This window comes from Mytilus galloprovincialis, chromosome 1 (genome assembly GCF_965363235.1).
Source record: "Mytilus galloprovincialis chromosome 1, xbMytGall1.hap1.1, whole genome shotgun sequence".
NCBI lineage: Eukaryota > Metazoa > Mollusca > Bivalvia > Mytilida > Mytilidae > Mytilus > Mytilus galloprovincialis.
The window spans coordinates 43,557,801-43,574,337 of record NC_134838.1 but is presented as its reverse complement, the minus strand read 5'-3'; the positions used below and the strand labels follow the sequence as shown (position 1 = coordinate 43,574,337).

At 32.9% G+C, this 16,537-nt stretch overlaps 1 long non-coding RNA gene and 1 pseudogene across 1 annotated transcript; both read left to right on the top strand.

The window, feature by feature from the left end:
• Window positions 1-16,537, top strand: part of LOC143060957 (E3 ubiquitin-protein ligase rnf213-alpha-like) — a 198,751-nt pseudogene that overhangs the window by 142,900 nt on the left and 39,314 nt on the right.
• Window positions 5,880-12,245, top strand: LOC143075341 (uncharacterized). The gene is made up of 4 exons (XR_012978293.1): window positions 5,880-6,056; window positions 10,098-10,218; window positions 10,880-11,166; window positions 12,133-12,245. It is a non-coding gene; the product is annotated as an uncharacterized LOC143075341 (long non-coding RNA).

Sequence of the window (16,537 nt, the reverse complement as noted above, 5' to 3'; positions counted from 1 at the left end):
ACATTGAACAAATTTTGGCCGTTTTGTTTATTCTAAAACTATTGTCTTACTGATCTGTTTTGATAATTAAGGGTATTTCTTCATCTACAGTCGCCCTTGCAAAAGGCGCAAACGAGGTGTTAAGATCAGCCATGTGATTTATTTGAAGATTCAGGTGACTTTTGTTGTTCTTTAGAGATTTTATTCGAAGTTCGTATATCCCTTCGACCATTGGCTGCATATTTATACATCCGAGCAGCACAACGGCCCCACTCAATTCTAGCAAAGATTTACTGTCGGACTGGAGATGTCCAGAGATGTGAATTTTTATACTCAATCAATCCTTTTGTTTTTAATATGTTCAGCAACAAAACGACACATATAATTAAATCAAAACATTAAGAGTAAACATACAGATTTTTGTTATAGCTAGAAGCCAATGAAGCAAAATGAATAAATAATACGGAGTCCGTGAGTTTTCAGAAAAGTGTTTGGTTGCAAAATTTCACGTGCTCTTAATTAATTTATATAAATGAAAATTATATAGCAGGTGTGATATAAATCAGTATAAAAAAAAACACTTCATTGTAAAGTGACGGAAATAAATAATGATTATAGATGACGGACGTCAAGTGGCATATTCAATGAATATTCAGGACAAAAACATCAAATGGAAATATAATATAAAATCTAACCTTGCTTTTTACTATAGACCGACACACAGAATCAGATTTTTAACGTGTAATACTTTTGTTTTAAAAGAGAGACGAAAGATACCAGAGGGACTATTTTGAAAGTTTGCAATTCCACGGTTTGCATGTTTCACACCCAGGATTAACAATTTTGACGAAACAATAGTAAAACTAACTGAATTGTTATCTCGTCCTGATACTGGTTCATTATAAATAAGAAGATGTGATATGAGTGCTATCGAGGCAACTATCCTACCAAGTCACAGAGTATATATATACATTTGTCTGCCACGCCGTCGCACTGCCCTCTGAAACATTAGCGCGGAAATATAACGTTATTTCCCGAAACGTCTTAATTTTTGGCGCGATTTGTGAGGCTTACGGAAGAGATTGAGTAACCAATATTATATTACTCGATTTTTCTCAAAAACGAGTATGGTGACAAATATTTTTCGAAACATCATGACGTTCCACTTTTTTTAAAGAATAACATATCTTACTTTGGCCAAATCGACACCGTTGGAAATATTTTTAAAAAATCAAAAACGTGCATTTAAAATGTTCATTTCTTGTCGTTGATTGCGGAAAACATAACGTTTTTGGTTTTATTTGAGTAGAATTAATGCTTTAAATGGTAAGGTTATATTTTTCTTACCATCTTGAATTGTTTTGCTTCAATTTGAGCCCCATTATATAAGTATATGTTGATTAAAAAATCATATTTAATTTTTAGCTCACCTGGCCCGAAGGACCAAGTGAGCTTTTTCCATCACTTTGCGTCCGGCGTCCGGCGTCCGGCGTCCGGCGTCGTCCGTCGTCCGTTGTCGTTCGGCCTCCGTCGTCGTTAACTTTTACAAAAATCTTCTCCTCTGAAACTACTGGGCCAAAATTAACCAAACTTAGTCACAATCATCATTGGGGTATTCAGTTTAAAAAATATGTCCGGTGACCCGGCCAACCAACCAAGATGGCCGCCATGGCTAAAAATAGAACATAGGGGGGAAAATGCAGTTTTTTGCTTATAACTCAAAACCAAAGCATTTAGAGCAAATCTGACATGGGGTAAAATTGTTGATCAGGTCAAGATCTATCAGCTCTGAAATTTTCAGATTAATCGGACAACTTGTTGTTGGGTTGCTGCCCCTGAATTTGTAATTTTAAGGAAATTTTGCTGTTTTTGGTTATTATCTTGAACACTATTATAGATAGAGATAAACTGTAAACAGCAATAATGTTCAACAAAGTAAGATTTACAAATAAGTCAACATGACCGAAATGGTCAGTTGACCCCTTTAGGAGTTATTGCCCTTTATAGTCAATTTTTAACCATGTTTCGTAAATCTTAGTAATCTTTTACAAAAATCTTCGTCTCTGAAACTACTGGGCCAAATTAATCCAAACTTGGCCACATTCATCTTTGGGGTATCTAGTTAAAAAAATTTGTCCGGTGACTCGGTCTTCCAACCAAGATGGCCGCCACGGCTAAAATAGAACAAAGGGGTAAAATGCAGTTTTTGGGTTATAACTCAAAAACCAAAGCATTTAGAGCAAATCTGACATTTTAAAAATGTTAATCAGGTCAAGATCTATCTGCCCTGAAATTTACAGACCAATCGGACAACCCTTTGTTGGGTTGCTGCCCCTGAATCGGTAATTTTAAGGACATTTTGCTGTTTTTGGTTATTATCTTGAATATTATTATAGATAGAGATAAACTGTAAACAGCAATAATGTACAGCAAAGTAAGACCTGAAAAGAAGTCAACATGACCAAAATGGTCAATTGACCCCCTAAGGAGTTATTGCCCTTTATATAGTCATTTTTTAACAATTTTCACAAAATTTGTAAAATTTTACTAACATTTTCCACTGTAACTACTGGGCCAAGTTCATTATAGATAGAGATAATTGTAAGCAGTAAGAATGTTCAGTAAAGTAAGATCTACAAACACATCACCATCACCAAACCACAATTTTGTCTTGAATCCATCTGACAGTGTGTCCTTTGTTTAATATTCACATAGACCAAGGTGAGCGACACAGGCTCTTTAGAGCCTCTAGCTAGTTTTAAATAAAAACCGTTTTTTAATCCAAAACTACAGAAATGTTCAATTTTCAGCAGTAATTTTTGCAAAACCGAAATCGACGACAACTATTTTTTTGGCACAATTTGATTCTCTGTCAATTGAAGAATAAAATATCTTAAAGGGAAAAAATTCTCACCGTCAGAAATAAACTGTTTGATATGCCCTTAAATGATTAAGTTATTATTGATATTGGATTTATTTTATGCAAATGTCATCTTAGTTTAAAAAAAAAGATGTATGTCCTTTATAGGGTACTGAGTGAATGTCTAGCCTGTGGTATGATAATCACATGTGAAAGAGATTCCATGGCTCTTCCAGTTAAGCTGCCTTGTAAAGATACCTACTGCTACAAATGTTATACTGAACTGATTGCCGAGAGAAAACAATGTCAGAATTGTAATGAAAGAGTCCCTCAAAATTTTAATCCTGAGATAGTACAAAACAGGTAAAATTACAAACAATTGTTTCAATGAGAATTTTCCTTTCTTTTCCAAAATTTGTGGTAAATTATACTAGCTTGCTTACTGAATTAGGTGTCTTAAGTGTAGTCTCAGAAAGCAAGACAGGCGAATTATTATCCGGTGGTAGGACGACGTATTTGTATCGATCTTTTTTCAATCGACTGTTGTCCTGAATGATTCATTCATTGAATATATGTGTATCATATTTTTTTTATACTCCTATGTCAATTTGCTTGACCTCATGTGCATGGTTCAATGACTGATTGAAAAAAGCTAAATTTTTATTTTCATTTGGATTTCTCACTTGATAAAGATTAAGTTGTTGTGGTCTGTATCGCAGATACTTCAATCATTGGATTTTTAATATATGGTTTAATCAATGATTGTAAGGTGTATATCGTTCTGTCTGGTTTCATATGAACTTGACCTCATGTTAAAGGTTCACTGATCAAAGTTTCGTTTTCATGGTTTTATCAGTATATCTTAGACTATAAGCAATATGACTATTTTTGAAGTATGCAATGATTGTCATGTAAACATGTTCTTCTTGAAGGGTTCATATTTGAACTCATTTTCATGATTCATTGGCCAATATTATTTTTTGTGGTTTTGTCAGTTAATCATATATTTAGAGCAAGTATAGGCCTGTGTAAGGTTAACAGGTCTCTTTGAAAGGTTGCATCTGACCTTGACTTCAGTTTCATGGTTCATTGTTTTTATTTTTTTATATTTGGTCTGGTCTATTGGGTAATTGAAGCAGTAATAGTTATCATAGATACCAGGATTACAGTCTAATACACCAGACGCGCCTTTCGTCTACATAAGACTCATCAGTGACGCTCAGATCAAAATAGTTATAGAGCCCAACAAGTACAAGTTGAAGAGCAGTGAGGCCAAAAATTCCAAAACGTTGTGTCAAATACGGCTAAGGTAATATATTCCTGGGATAAGAAAATCCTTAGTAAGACAGTATATTTGATGTATGGACTGCTTTAAAGGTGCTGACTGGCAAGGTAAATCTGTTTATGACATTTCATTTTGATAGATCATTGATAAAGTCAAGTGTATATGATATTTGTAGTAAAACTCTCAGATTACAGACTTTAATATAAATTCATGCATGAAAAGAGGAGAAGCAATTCAACGTTTGCACTCTTGTTACTGTAAGTAAAAACCGAGAAAACACATTTCTTCCAACAACAATATGTCATCACTTCTGTTTTTCCAATACAAAAAGCTCGTTTAACAAAATCCTATGGTATAAGCATCATTTATCCAATATTTTGTATTTTTTTCGGCTGTATAAAAGCAAAAGAAAACCTGCTGTTTAAAGCTAACAAATAAATTACAAAAGAATGTTTCTTGCATCGGAACTAAACACATTTATTCTAAAAACAGTTGTTGGCATGACACGGGTTATGTTCTTCTCATATATGTTATGATGGTATGATACTAAACCCCTAACGGGAAGGATTGTGCCTGATGTTCATATGATGAAATCATAATCTTTCAGTCAGTTTAATTGAAGTCTGGAGCTGGCATGTCAGTTATCTGCTAGTAGTCTGTTGTTATTTATGTATTATTGTCATTTTGTTTATTTTCTTTGGTTACATCTTCTGACATCAGACTCGGACTTCTCTTGAACTGAATTCTAATGTGCGTATTGTTATGCGTTTACTTTTCTACATTGGTTAGAGGTATAGGGGGAGGGTTGAGATCTCACAAACATGTTTAACCCCGCCGCATTTTTGCGCCTGTCCCAAGTCAGGAGCCTCTGGCCTTTGTTAGTCTTGTATTATTTTAATTTTAGTTTCTTGTGTACAATTTGGAAATTAGTATGGCGTTCATTATCACTGGACTAGTATATATTTGTTTAGGGGCCAGCTGAAGGACGCCTCCGGGTGCGGGAATTTCTCGCTACATTGAAGACTTGTTGGTGACCCTCTGCTGTTGTTTTTTATTTGGTCGGGTTGTTGTCTCTTTGACACATTCCCCATTTCCATTCTCAATTTTATTCTTATCGAATTCAAAGAAGGATATGAATGTGTCAAAAACGTTCATGGCTTAAAGCGGTCGTTTTAGTATTAGATTCTTTATTAGTCGTTGTCTTATGTCAGGTATTATTATATTACGATCCATATTAATGATCGATGCTGTTTGTCTCACGTAAGTCTTCCCTTTATTTTAATGATCGCATATTTATATTTTGTTCCCTATGAATGAACGGACAGATTAAGTGTATTTCAATGAACCAGCAACGAAATAGCACATAACTCAAAGACACCTTATTTGAAATAAGAAGATGTGGCTGCCTATGAGACAATTATCCATAATTAGCAAATGCGAGCTATAGGCCATTAAAAATTAGCAGAATTTTTGAAAGATATAGGAGGCCCGGTGTGTAAAAATGTCTAACAATACAAGGAAGAAAGGATACAGTCTAATTTATGCTATTTAATAATTTCATAAGAGGTCATAAATGGTGAAACTTAGTATTTTGTTTCGTCATCTACATAGAACTTGTTATGTGAAAAAAAATTAAAGTATAAAATAAAATCAGAAATAACGATTTAAAATATTTTGTAGGGAGACTCTTTCCAAGTATATTAACTTTAGAAGACGATGTAATAGTTTCTTCATGGAGGCTGTTTCGCAGCTTTGTTTTGCTGATGGAACGCCTCCATCTCAAGAGGTCATAGAAAAGCTCCAATCATACATCATTGGACAGAATGAAAGGAATGCAAAAACAGTAACAAAGGAATTGACGGTGTTTCAGGATTCTATTGACCCAACTCCAGTAGTACGGTCATTCTTACTTCAGCAACTAATGCTGACAAGGTTAGTTTTAAACGATGTTATATAGCGCATGAGTTTATATTTCTTCGTGAAAAAGAAATGTAATTCTAATAGAAAAATGTCCTTAAAAGGTTGAGTTTGTAAAGGCTGGTGATATTTCATTTGCATCCCAACTCTTTGATTATTTAGAAATAAAATAGAACTGAAAAAATTATCTCAACTATGCTATATTTCCCATGCCGCTTAATAATATGAGTCTTTATGTGTCCAATACATTAATTTGTTGAAATTCAAACTTAGTTCTGACAAATTTAAAAAAAAAATGAAAATTCAGAGACGCTGATCTTGAAATCTTAAAGGATTACATCTCCAAGTTTTCTGAATTGTTGAAATTTGCTTTATCTGCACATTAAAAGCGTCCTGTAAAAGTTTTGGTCATATGACTCATATTTTTTCCATAGTTATAAATACTACAGTGACGTTGTTTTTATCACCAGACCCTATGAATCAAGTGAGTTGTTTCATCACTTGGTGTCCGTTGTTCGTCGTCGTCGGCGAGGTCATCGTCGCCCGTCGTCGTTCGTTAACTTTTATAAAAATCTGATCCTCAGAATTTAAACAAACTTGGCCACAATTAATATTGGGGGTATTTACTTTAAACAAAAATGAGTCTGATGACTGCGCCTACAAACCGACATGGCTGCAATGACTAAAAATGGAACAAAGGGGTAAAATGCAGATTTTTGCCTTTATCTCTCAACTGAATTTATAGCAAATTTAACACCGTTTAACGTCACCAAGTTAAGATTATTTGCCGTGAAATTTTTAGAAAAATCACACAACTTGTAGTTGAGATGCTGCCTCTGAATTGGTAATTTTAAGGACATTTTGCAGTTTTTTGCTCATTATCTTGAATATAAGAATTAATATATCACAAAGGTTCCTTATTCGATTCCCGGTCGGGATGAAAATTTCAGGAACTGAATTTTCGGCTCTCCCTTGACACCATTGCGAGTATGGTCTTGAGGAAACGATGATAGTCCGTCGGAAGGGGACGATAAATAGATGACCCGTGTTAAGAGAGAGCCATAGCTCTTGCACGTAAAAGACACCCTTTTAGATTTCGAAAAAGACAAGGCTAATGCCGCTACAAGGCAGCACTCGCACCCACAAAGTGGAAAGGGATTAATATAAGTTGCAAAACTTGTTTCCCAATCCTCAATAAATAAAATGTTTAAACTAAGGCAAGATCTTACGAAAAGTTAAATTTTGTCAATAAAGTTGGTTGACTGTCACCTTTCATAGGAGTGGTTGCCATTTAATGATAATTTTTGTTTACCCTCTTTTGTGTTTTGAGCAAACAAAAAGAACATAGATGTAAACTAAACAAACTAAAATATCAGTTAAACAAGATCAACAAAATAGAGATTTTTGTCATGACGTCCATTCTCGTGTAAACTGTTGGAGAAGGCCTTGTTTAGATATGCGCAAGACCAAGGTGAGCAACACAGTCTCTTTCGAGTCTCTAGTTTATCAATTGCATTTCATTCAAAATGTTGCCGCAGTGCGACACAGTTTCTAATTATAATGGTGCTTAAACTATTCTACTTCCGTATTATACAAACTATAAAATCAGTTGAAAAGAGCTTAACTCATCAGATAGATACCAATCAAAAAACGACAACTTACTATAAAAACAAAAGGGACAGGAAATGGGAGGGTATCAATACAACTTCCGCCATAAGAAAGACGCAGATACAGATCTGAGTTAAGACGCAGTTACAAAGCCAATAACAAATAATGATATCAATACCTGACTACACGAGTGTCCTTACAACATGTACAATCAACATTATTAGCTGGATCTTTCAGGTTCTCCATAAAACCATGAACATCAATTTTATCAGCTTCAAAGTTATTGTGTTACTACATGTTCTAGAGTTGGCATGAGTCAGATATGGATACTAAAACATTCATAAGATCATTTAGTTCATACAATCTAATACTCTATATTCTTGCAAAAGAATTAAAATATTGAACGTTTCTACATTTAATACAAGTATTCCACATCCCAAACTAAACGACAAAATGAAGGAGTTAGTTCTGCTTTGTTTCATACACAACTATTGACAATGTAGATAGAAGTATCTTGTCTTAGTGAGGGAAAAATCCTTTTCTGTAAATAAAAATCAATCGGATTCAAACAAAAATTTCTCTGAAAATGACATCATCAAAACACTTTATTTCTTGATTGACAACATATTTGTTACGTTTTGAGGACGTGTTGGTCAATAGACTGTCGGCATTCCCATGGTAACAAATTGTGTCTCCTTCTTGCTGACTTGTTCTTTTATCATTATGTGGAAGAAAAATAAGAATTTAGCAATATCCTTTCACTTTAATTCCCGCTACATAGATGATGTTCTGTTACTAAGTTATTCAAATTGGTGACTATTTTGAACGCATCTTTCTCATCGCATTAGAGATAAAGGATACCATAGATACATTTTAGTCTGCCTCATATCTTGACTTACATCTACATGTTTTACGTTTAAAATACGTGTTTTCTACAAAGTATCCATAGAAATCAACTGCGTCCACCTTCCTGTGACTTGTTCCTTATTCAGATGAGGCTGACTCATATACAGAAACTTATAAGGAAGAAATTAAAGAAGCTAACAGTAGTTTTTAACTTCCCTTTCCGCTATATAGATGATTTTCTCTCACTAAATACTTCAACATTTGGTTACTATGTTGATCGCACGAATCAAATCGAACCTGAGACAAGGATACAAAGGAGACAGTAAAATCTGCATCCTGTCTTTGCCTACGTTTAGAAATTCACAAATCCGTCAATAAATGTCAGCGAAAACATGACCTTATACAATGCCTTAAATGTGTATTAGCGAATAAAAATTAAATTTAGTATGTTTAATTGTATTGATATTATCAAAGTTATTTCAACTGAACGGGCGGAGTTTATGTTTTAATTTGCATAAGGACAGTCTATTGAAGATGTGTGTGATAAGGATGATTGCCGTTATAATTATAATTGAAATGTAACCACCTATCAATGTCACTAAACACATATACAAAAGAACTGAGTGTTTGAGATGGGACGAATAACTGGACAGTTCATTGATGAATTTATCCCAAAACTCCTGTCTTCAAATGGACTGGTCTTGAATAATCAACCTTCTAAACCCAGCCCAGTCAAGTGAAATGAATCTAGTAATAACAATATCGATATTAATACCATTAAATATAATTTTCACAAATCTACTTACAGTTTTTAATTGGTCACCTTTCAGTTTATATTATAAGATTAATACATATATCTATCTTTAAATTGACTGGAATGTAAAATCTTTCATTTTGGAAAGTATGAAAATAGTTTTGCCTTTAAATACCATTATCAAATCATAGCAATATTATTTGACCGTTTGTATTCACTTGGCAACCGTCGTCGATCATCGTCCAGTATTTGAGTCTGGTATATATTGTGAATTGTGTCGAGATCTTCTAATTTAAAAATACTGAATCAGTTTCAATCAAACTTGGGGCATATACTTATCAGGTTATCTCGTATAAAGTTTGTATAATTTAGCGGTCAGTGAGCTAACATGACATCTGTGTCGGCAAAACGAACAAAGATGTGAAGTACAGAAATAGTCTTGTAAACAAGATATCAAAAACAGAATAACTGCTTAGTCAAAATACTAAGAAAGTCTAAATCTACCTTCTTATATGCTCAAATATTTGCTTTTGACTCGTACGACAAGAATGCTCCAAATATTAAAAAAATGGCAAACTTTCATCTTTGCATCTATGATATGTTTATTACTATCCATCTAGATTAATTTGTATGTTTATATTTTTGTGTCACTTATGTCCTATTTCTGTGGTGTATGTTTACACACAGTTTTTGCTGCTGGATATCAATTATTGTCTCATTCATCTACTATTTCTGTTTAGGTTACATACTCAACGTTGTCAATATAACGAAACTATCAACTACGGTTATACAAGTATACAGTTATGCAAAAAGAATATAAGTTTATTTAATACATTGTAAATTTTTAGCGGAGAAAATGTAAAAGAATATCTGACCATGTTTTTTGAAAGTACAAAACAGTTAGTAGAGGACAATGGAACAAAGGAAGAACAAATTGAACTGTGTTTGCTCATTCTACGGTGTATGGAGGTAAAACAATATTAAGAGTTGACTACCATGAATCTTGATAGTTTTCATTTTATACAGAGGTTTATCAATGTTTTTATTTCTTTTTAAACGGTTAAATAACACAAGCTCACTATTAGACAGTTTGTTTATATTTCGAAACACACCGAGTGTCGTATATGATGAATACACAAGAAAGATCATTTATTTTCACAATGTATATGAGGGCTACTTACTCCACTGTTATATCAGCGTACCTAGCAAATGTGCGGGTAGAAGTCATTCGATGTACACATTATTAGTTTCGTTCAGATATGTGTATTTCAAGATATTTTTTTGAAGATTTGATTTGACTGTAATATTCAGAGTCATACCAAGTTTTATATGTGTGCCAAACCTCCTAATGGATCAGTATCAAGTGTTTATTCTGTGTCTATAATCTACTCTTAGTTTATCAGTTTTTATGCTTACAAATGAAGCAAAATCTTAGATTGCAAAATTGCCACAGCCATTAGAACAAGACGAATATTGATATGCAAGTAAACCAGATACGATCTAGTTTAGTCGCCTGAATCACACTCTTTGTATAAAGCAATATAAATTTAATAACATACATGCGAACAAACCTATGGAAAGAAATCATAATGAACTAACAAATTTTATTTATTTGTCACTTCATGATTAGGATAGCATCTACCAAAAACTTCAACAATATAACATTGCTAGCGAAGAAGTAATTTCTGCAAGACAAATGTTAAGAATTGCCAGTAACACACTTTCATGTCCCAACATTGGAGTTTTACAGAAGATTAAAGCTTTGGCGGAAATCAAAGTTGCCTTGTCTGTTGTTGCAAATTGTATTCACAAGCACAACATAGTGTTGGACAAAAGTATAGTCCTAACTTGTGATGAAAAAAGGTTGTTTGAATCAGCTGGGAAAATTTGCGAGGAATGCCATTCTCAGTGGCCAAGGTATATAATTTAACTTGTCAAATATCAGAATTATTTCAATTAAAGATCTTTTTTCTGTATAGATACAACGAACATTTTGACTTAAGGAAAATATTATGCAAAAACAACTCTAAGTTTGAATCATCTTTTTTGCTGATAAATAGCTATGAATACTAATCTTTAATGCTGATTGAGTAATGATGTAAATGCAAAAACAAATACAGGATTTTCACAGTGAAAGTTAAAACCTTTAAGGTGGTATGGGTGTCTAAAATATAAATGATAGAATTTGTTCATACTTTGCCAAAACATAGTATCTATTGATAGATGGTCAAAAATATAATAAAAATGATAGATCACCGCACATTTTCTCAAGCTACAGGTTGTGACAGATTGAAACATTTTGTATGGATTATACAGGAAAAAACACAATTCTGTGATTAGAAACTTAACAAAATGATAAAATTGTAAAATAAATTAGGAAAAGATAGCTTTCAGACAATGCTTTGAGAATATCAAAAGAAAAGATAGGGTCGCCGTACGTTTTTTCCGGCTAAAACACAAAATAGGATAATTCACTGTAGATTCCTTCAGAAAATGCATTGTTATAGAGTTACCTCCCCTTGAAATGCCAATTTAAAAACATTTATAAACAACCAAAAATAATCTACAGTTGTAAAAATATTAATTTTATATTTTTATAAATTGGTTCTTTTAAATACAATTCACATTTAATATCTGCATTTCTGCATCAATTTTGCTAACTTAAAACCAGAAAATCTGGACCTTAGGTTCTCTGTTTTGTACGATCCAAGATAGTGGAAGACACCTTAATTAGGAAAATCCATTCATTCAATACGATCTGGGTTGATAAATGTAACATAATAAGCAAATGGAATTACCAGTAAATATTAGGTTTTATTGTTAAACAGATATTCAATTGTTTTGTTGTACTTTAGCATATAATATGCACATTTCTGTCTTCAGAAAGTATTTTGTTAAACTGCTATGTAAACGATTTGGTATAGACATGTACCAAGCAGTTTTGGCAAGAACAGATATGGACTGCCTAAAATGGACTACACTTCCTGAATTAACAGTATGCACATATTTATTGATTACAATTATTAATGTTATATCAAACAACAGTTTTCAAGCATATATATATGTTTCGTCTAAACAACCCAACAATGTTATAACTTTGTGTTCAGCCTTTTATCATCAGCACAAGGGAATCAGTATAGTTATTGGTTATCGCTTATTTGTTGATGTTAGATATACAAAACACCATAACAAATCTCTACATTAGGATTTTCCTCCTTTTCAAAATAAATTGTGATTTATTTGTGTTCAAAATACTAAGTATTTTCTTATCCCATGCATAGATTACCTAAGCCGTTTTTGACAAAACGTTTTTGATTTTTTTTACTCTGTGCTCATAGATGTTGCAGAAACTCGTGCCCTCCAACTGCCGATAGAAATATAGACTAAGCAGAACGTAAACCATAAAAGACCAGTGCTTACCCCAAATGTTTCTTTAAAAAAAATCAAATTCTTATCCATTTCTGGTCACCTGTCTAGCTTCTCTGTGAATGAACGAAATTCGACTATAGGTCTCATAATGTGTTGTCCAAATGGAGAACAATACAATGTATATAGGTTATAATTTCTACAACAAAGTCTATTAATGCATTCTTAGGTGAAGGAATGTCAGGATAGATACATTGTTTGCGATAAAATCTACAAAGCTATTAGAGAAACCATAGTGACAGCAGCAATTCATCAGGATGACAGTGAGATTAACAGATTGTTAAATGTAATTTTCATCATTATACTAACCATTTCTCATAATTAAAAAGTAGTATCTGGAGGATTCTATTCTTTTCTATTTCTATCAGTCAGAGATTGATTCTTATTTTACTAATTAACAGTTGTTTTATCAATTATATGCCTTATATACTTTCTAAACTTTTATGAAACTTATTAAATAGAATTATTCTGATGATCTAGAGCCATAATTGAAAATATATATATTTTTTTCACATTATTATATTTTACTTATAGGTTTACTATTAAAAGATGTGCGAAATACCAAAGGGACATTCAAACTCATAAATCTAAAATAAACTGACAACGCCATGGCTGAAAAATGAAATAGACAAATAATAGTACACAAGACATAACATAGAAAACTAAAGATATCATAAACTTTCAGTCTTGAGTTTAAAATTTTAAAATAAGTAACTCTTTTCGACCTTCATACATCATTTCCAAAATTACACTTCAACAGAGTTTTTATGCCCCACCTACGATAGTAGGAGGGCATTATGTTTTCTGGTCTGTGCGTCCGTCCGTCCGTCCGTCCGTCCGTTCGTTCGTTCGTTCGTTCAGGTTAAAGTTTTTGGTCAAGGTAGTTTTTGATGAAGTTGAAGTCCAATCAACTTGAAACTTAGTAAACATGTTCCCTATGATATGATCTTTCCAAATTAGAGACTTTTCCCCATATTTACGGTCCACTGAACATAGAAAATAATAGTGCGGATTGGGCATCCGTGTACTTGGAACACATTTTTGTTATGTCTAATTAAGTTTCGTTTAATTGATACTTAAGACAGGAACACTCTCATAACACACCAAGTATTCATATCTAATGACTGTACCCCTGTATCAGGTTGAAGATATTATAAAACAGTTTTCAATGCCACAGTTGAGTGATTCTTTATCAACTCTGATATCTGACGGTTTAATTATTTTTGATAAATATGCATTTGCTTTAACTTCTGAGAAATATTGAAGGATGTAATAAGTATTTAAAAGACTTAAGAATTGTCAAGTAGCTAACAAAATTTACTAAATGTTGATGTTCAGACAGTTTAAGGAAAGCTATATTCTTTCCTTGGTATGAAATGAAGCATATGAATTTAATCCAGTTCTTTTTTCGTTCTTAATTTAACAGTCAACAGCTGCAGGAACCGATGTTTGGAAGACCAGGGTTTTCGTCATTCTTGCGTTGCACAGAGAGGTCACAATGAAATATATTTATGAACGAGACCAACAATTCCCACGTCAGGTATTTGGACACAAAAAAAAGAGATATGTTTATTTTAAATAATAACCTGAGGGACATTATTTATTTTTAACAATTTGATTGTAATAGATCTTTAGAAATATAAGGGATAAATTTATAAAACGAAAATGTGGTTACAAATTATTGAATATTTTGAATCGACCCTTTTACAACAAGTCGCAAAACTGTTTATTACAAATAAAAGCAACATAAGTAAACGGTTGTCCGAAATTCATAAATGGTTAAATGATTGGTCAAATGTAGAGTTTTACAATATAGATAAATATATCGATAGTATACATTTACATTGTCTGAAAAAATTATTATAATGTGTATGAGATTTAGAAACATGATTAAAAACGAGGCTCCCGCAGTATTTCACCTGTTTCATAGCGAGTACAAATAATTTTTTTATATATTTTCTGACAATACACATTAATTGTTTTTATCCTGCAATTAACTCCCGACAAATGAAAATTTTGTTGCTAAAATCCGACTCATTTTCCTTTATTTAAAATATATATATATATATATATATATCTTTGCATCGGAACTAAACACATTTATTTAAAAAAAAACAGTTATTGGTATGACACATGTTGTGTTCTTTTCATATATTTTATGATAGTATGATACTAAACCCCTAACGGGAGGAATTGTGCCTGATATTTATATGATGAAGACATAATCTTTCAATCAGTGTAATTGAGGTCTTGAGCTGGCATGTCAGTTAACTGCTAGTAGTTTGTTGTTATTTATGTATTATTGTCTTTTTATTTATTTTCTTTTGTTACATCTTTTGACATCGGACTCGGACTTCTCTTGAACTGAATTTTAATGTGCGTATTGTTATGCGTTTACTTTTCTAAATTGGCTAGAGGTATAGGGGGGGGGGGTTGAGATCTCATAAACATGTTTAACGCCGCCGCAATTTTGCGCCTGTCCCAAGTCAGGAGCCTCTGGCCTTTGTTAGTCTTGTATGATTTTTAATTTTAGTTTCTTGTGTATAATTCGGAGTTTAGTATGACGTCCATTATCACTGTACTAGTATACATATTTTTAGGGGCCAGCTGAAGGACACTACGGGTGCGGGAATTCTCGCTACATTGAAGACCCATTGTTGGCCTTCGGCTGTTGTCTGCTCTATGGTCGGGTTGTTGTCGCTTTGACACATTCCCCATTTCCTTTCTCAATTTTATATAAAATTTGCGAAAGCAAATTTACAGATCTAACATTGTTGGGTTGATGGTAATATATAACTCGTCTAAACATCAACCCAACAATGTTAGATCTGTAAATTTGCTTTCGCAAATTTTTGGTTCTTCCCTCGCCGGGATTCGAACCCATGCTACTGTGATATCGTGACACCAAATCGCCTGCACTGCAGCCGTCCCTCTAGACCACACGATCACCTGGGCTCTACTATATATATATAATGACTAATAAAATAGTCAACGATTAATCTTACAGGGCGATGGATCATGTAATATGATTCTGTACACTACAAAATATAATATATAACAAGTCAAAAAGGGTACAACATCACCATTAAATAACTATAAAATGAACAAATATTAGATATTTCGGATAACAGATATCCTTCTTCAATAATAGCACGATGTAAAATGAATCATGTCAATATATTCAAATTGAGACACTATCAAAATCTTGAAGTTTATACAATTTAAGCGGACACAACAGACGCTGGTACAATTTTAAAATTTCAAAACACGGCGCTATGCCAAATAAAAATAGTTATTTGCAATGTGAACTGTCACAACTCTGAATTTCCAAAGGTTGTGACAGTTTAGATGTGATAACTGCATTAAGAACAGTCCTCATACAAAAAAATCAAAAATGACCTAACCGATCCAAGTTGGTATAATATTTCAAATTTGACAACGGTAGGGCAATTGCAACAGAAACTACATATTTAAGCCTCCCAAACGAATAGCAGTTTAACAATGATTAGAAAAATAAGTTTTATCTAATAAGGTAAAATAATTGAACGTGGCTGCGTACTTATACATTCATCCCAACTGAATGGAGCCCTGTAATTTAAACTGGTAATTTAAAAAAATCTAATCTAATATAATATGATATAAATGCATACAATGAAATACAAAGGTCAATTGATTAGACATCGATATTCAAAGGTTTTCTTTAAGTCAGATGATAATCCTAATCCTTTGTTTGTACAGTAATCAATAATGATCAAGAACTGTCAATCATTGTCATTTAACAGTCTAATGCATCTGCAATGCCCTCAAGTCGTAAAACATTTATTACACAATCATTGTCCTTGGATAAAACATCAAAGGTTTG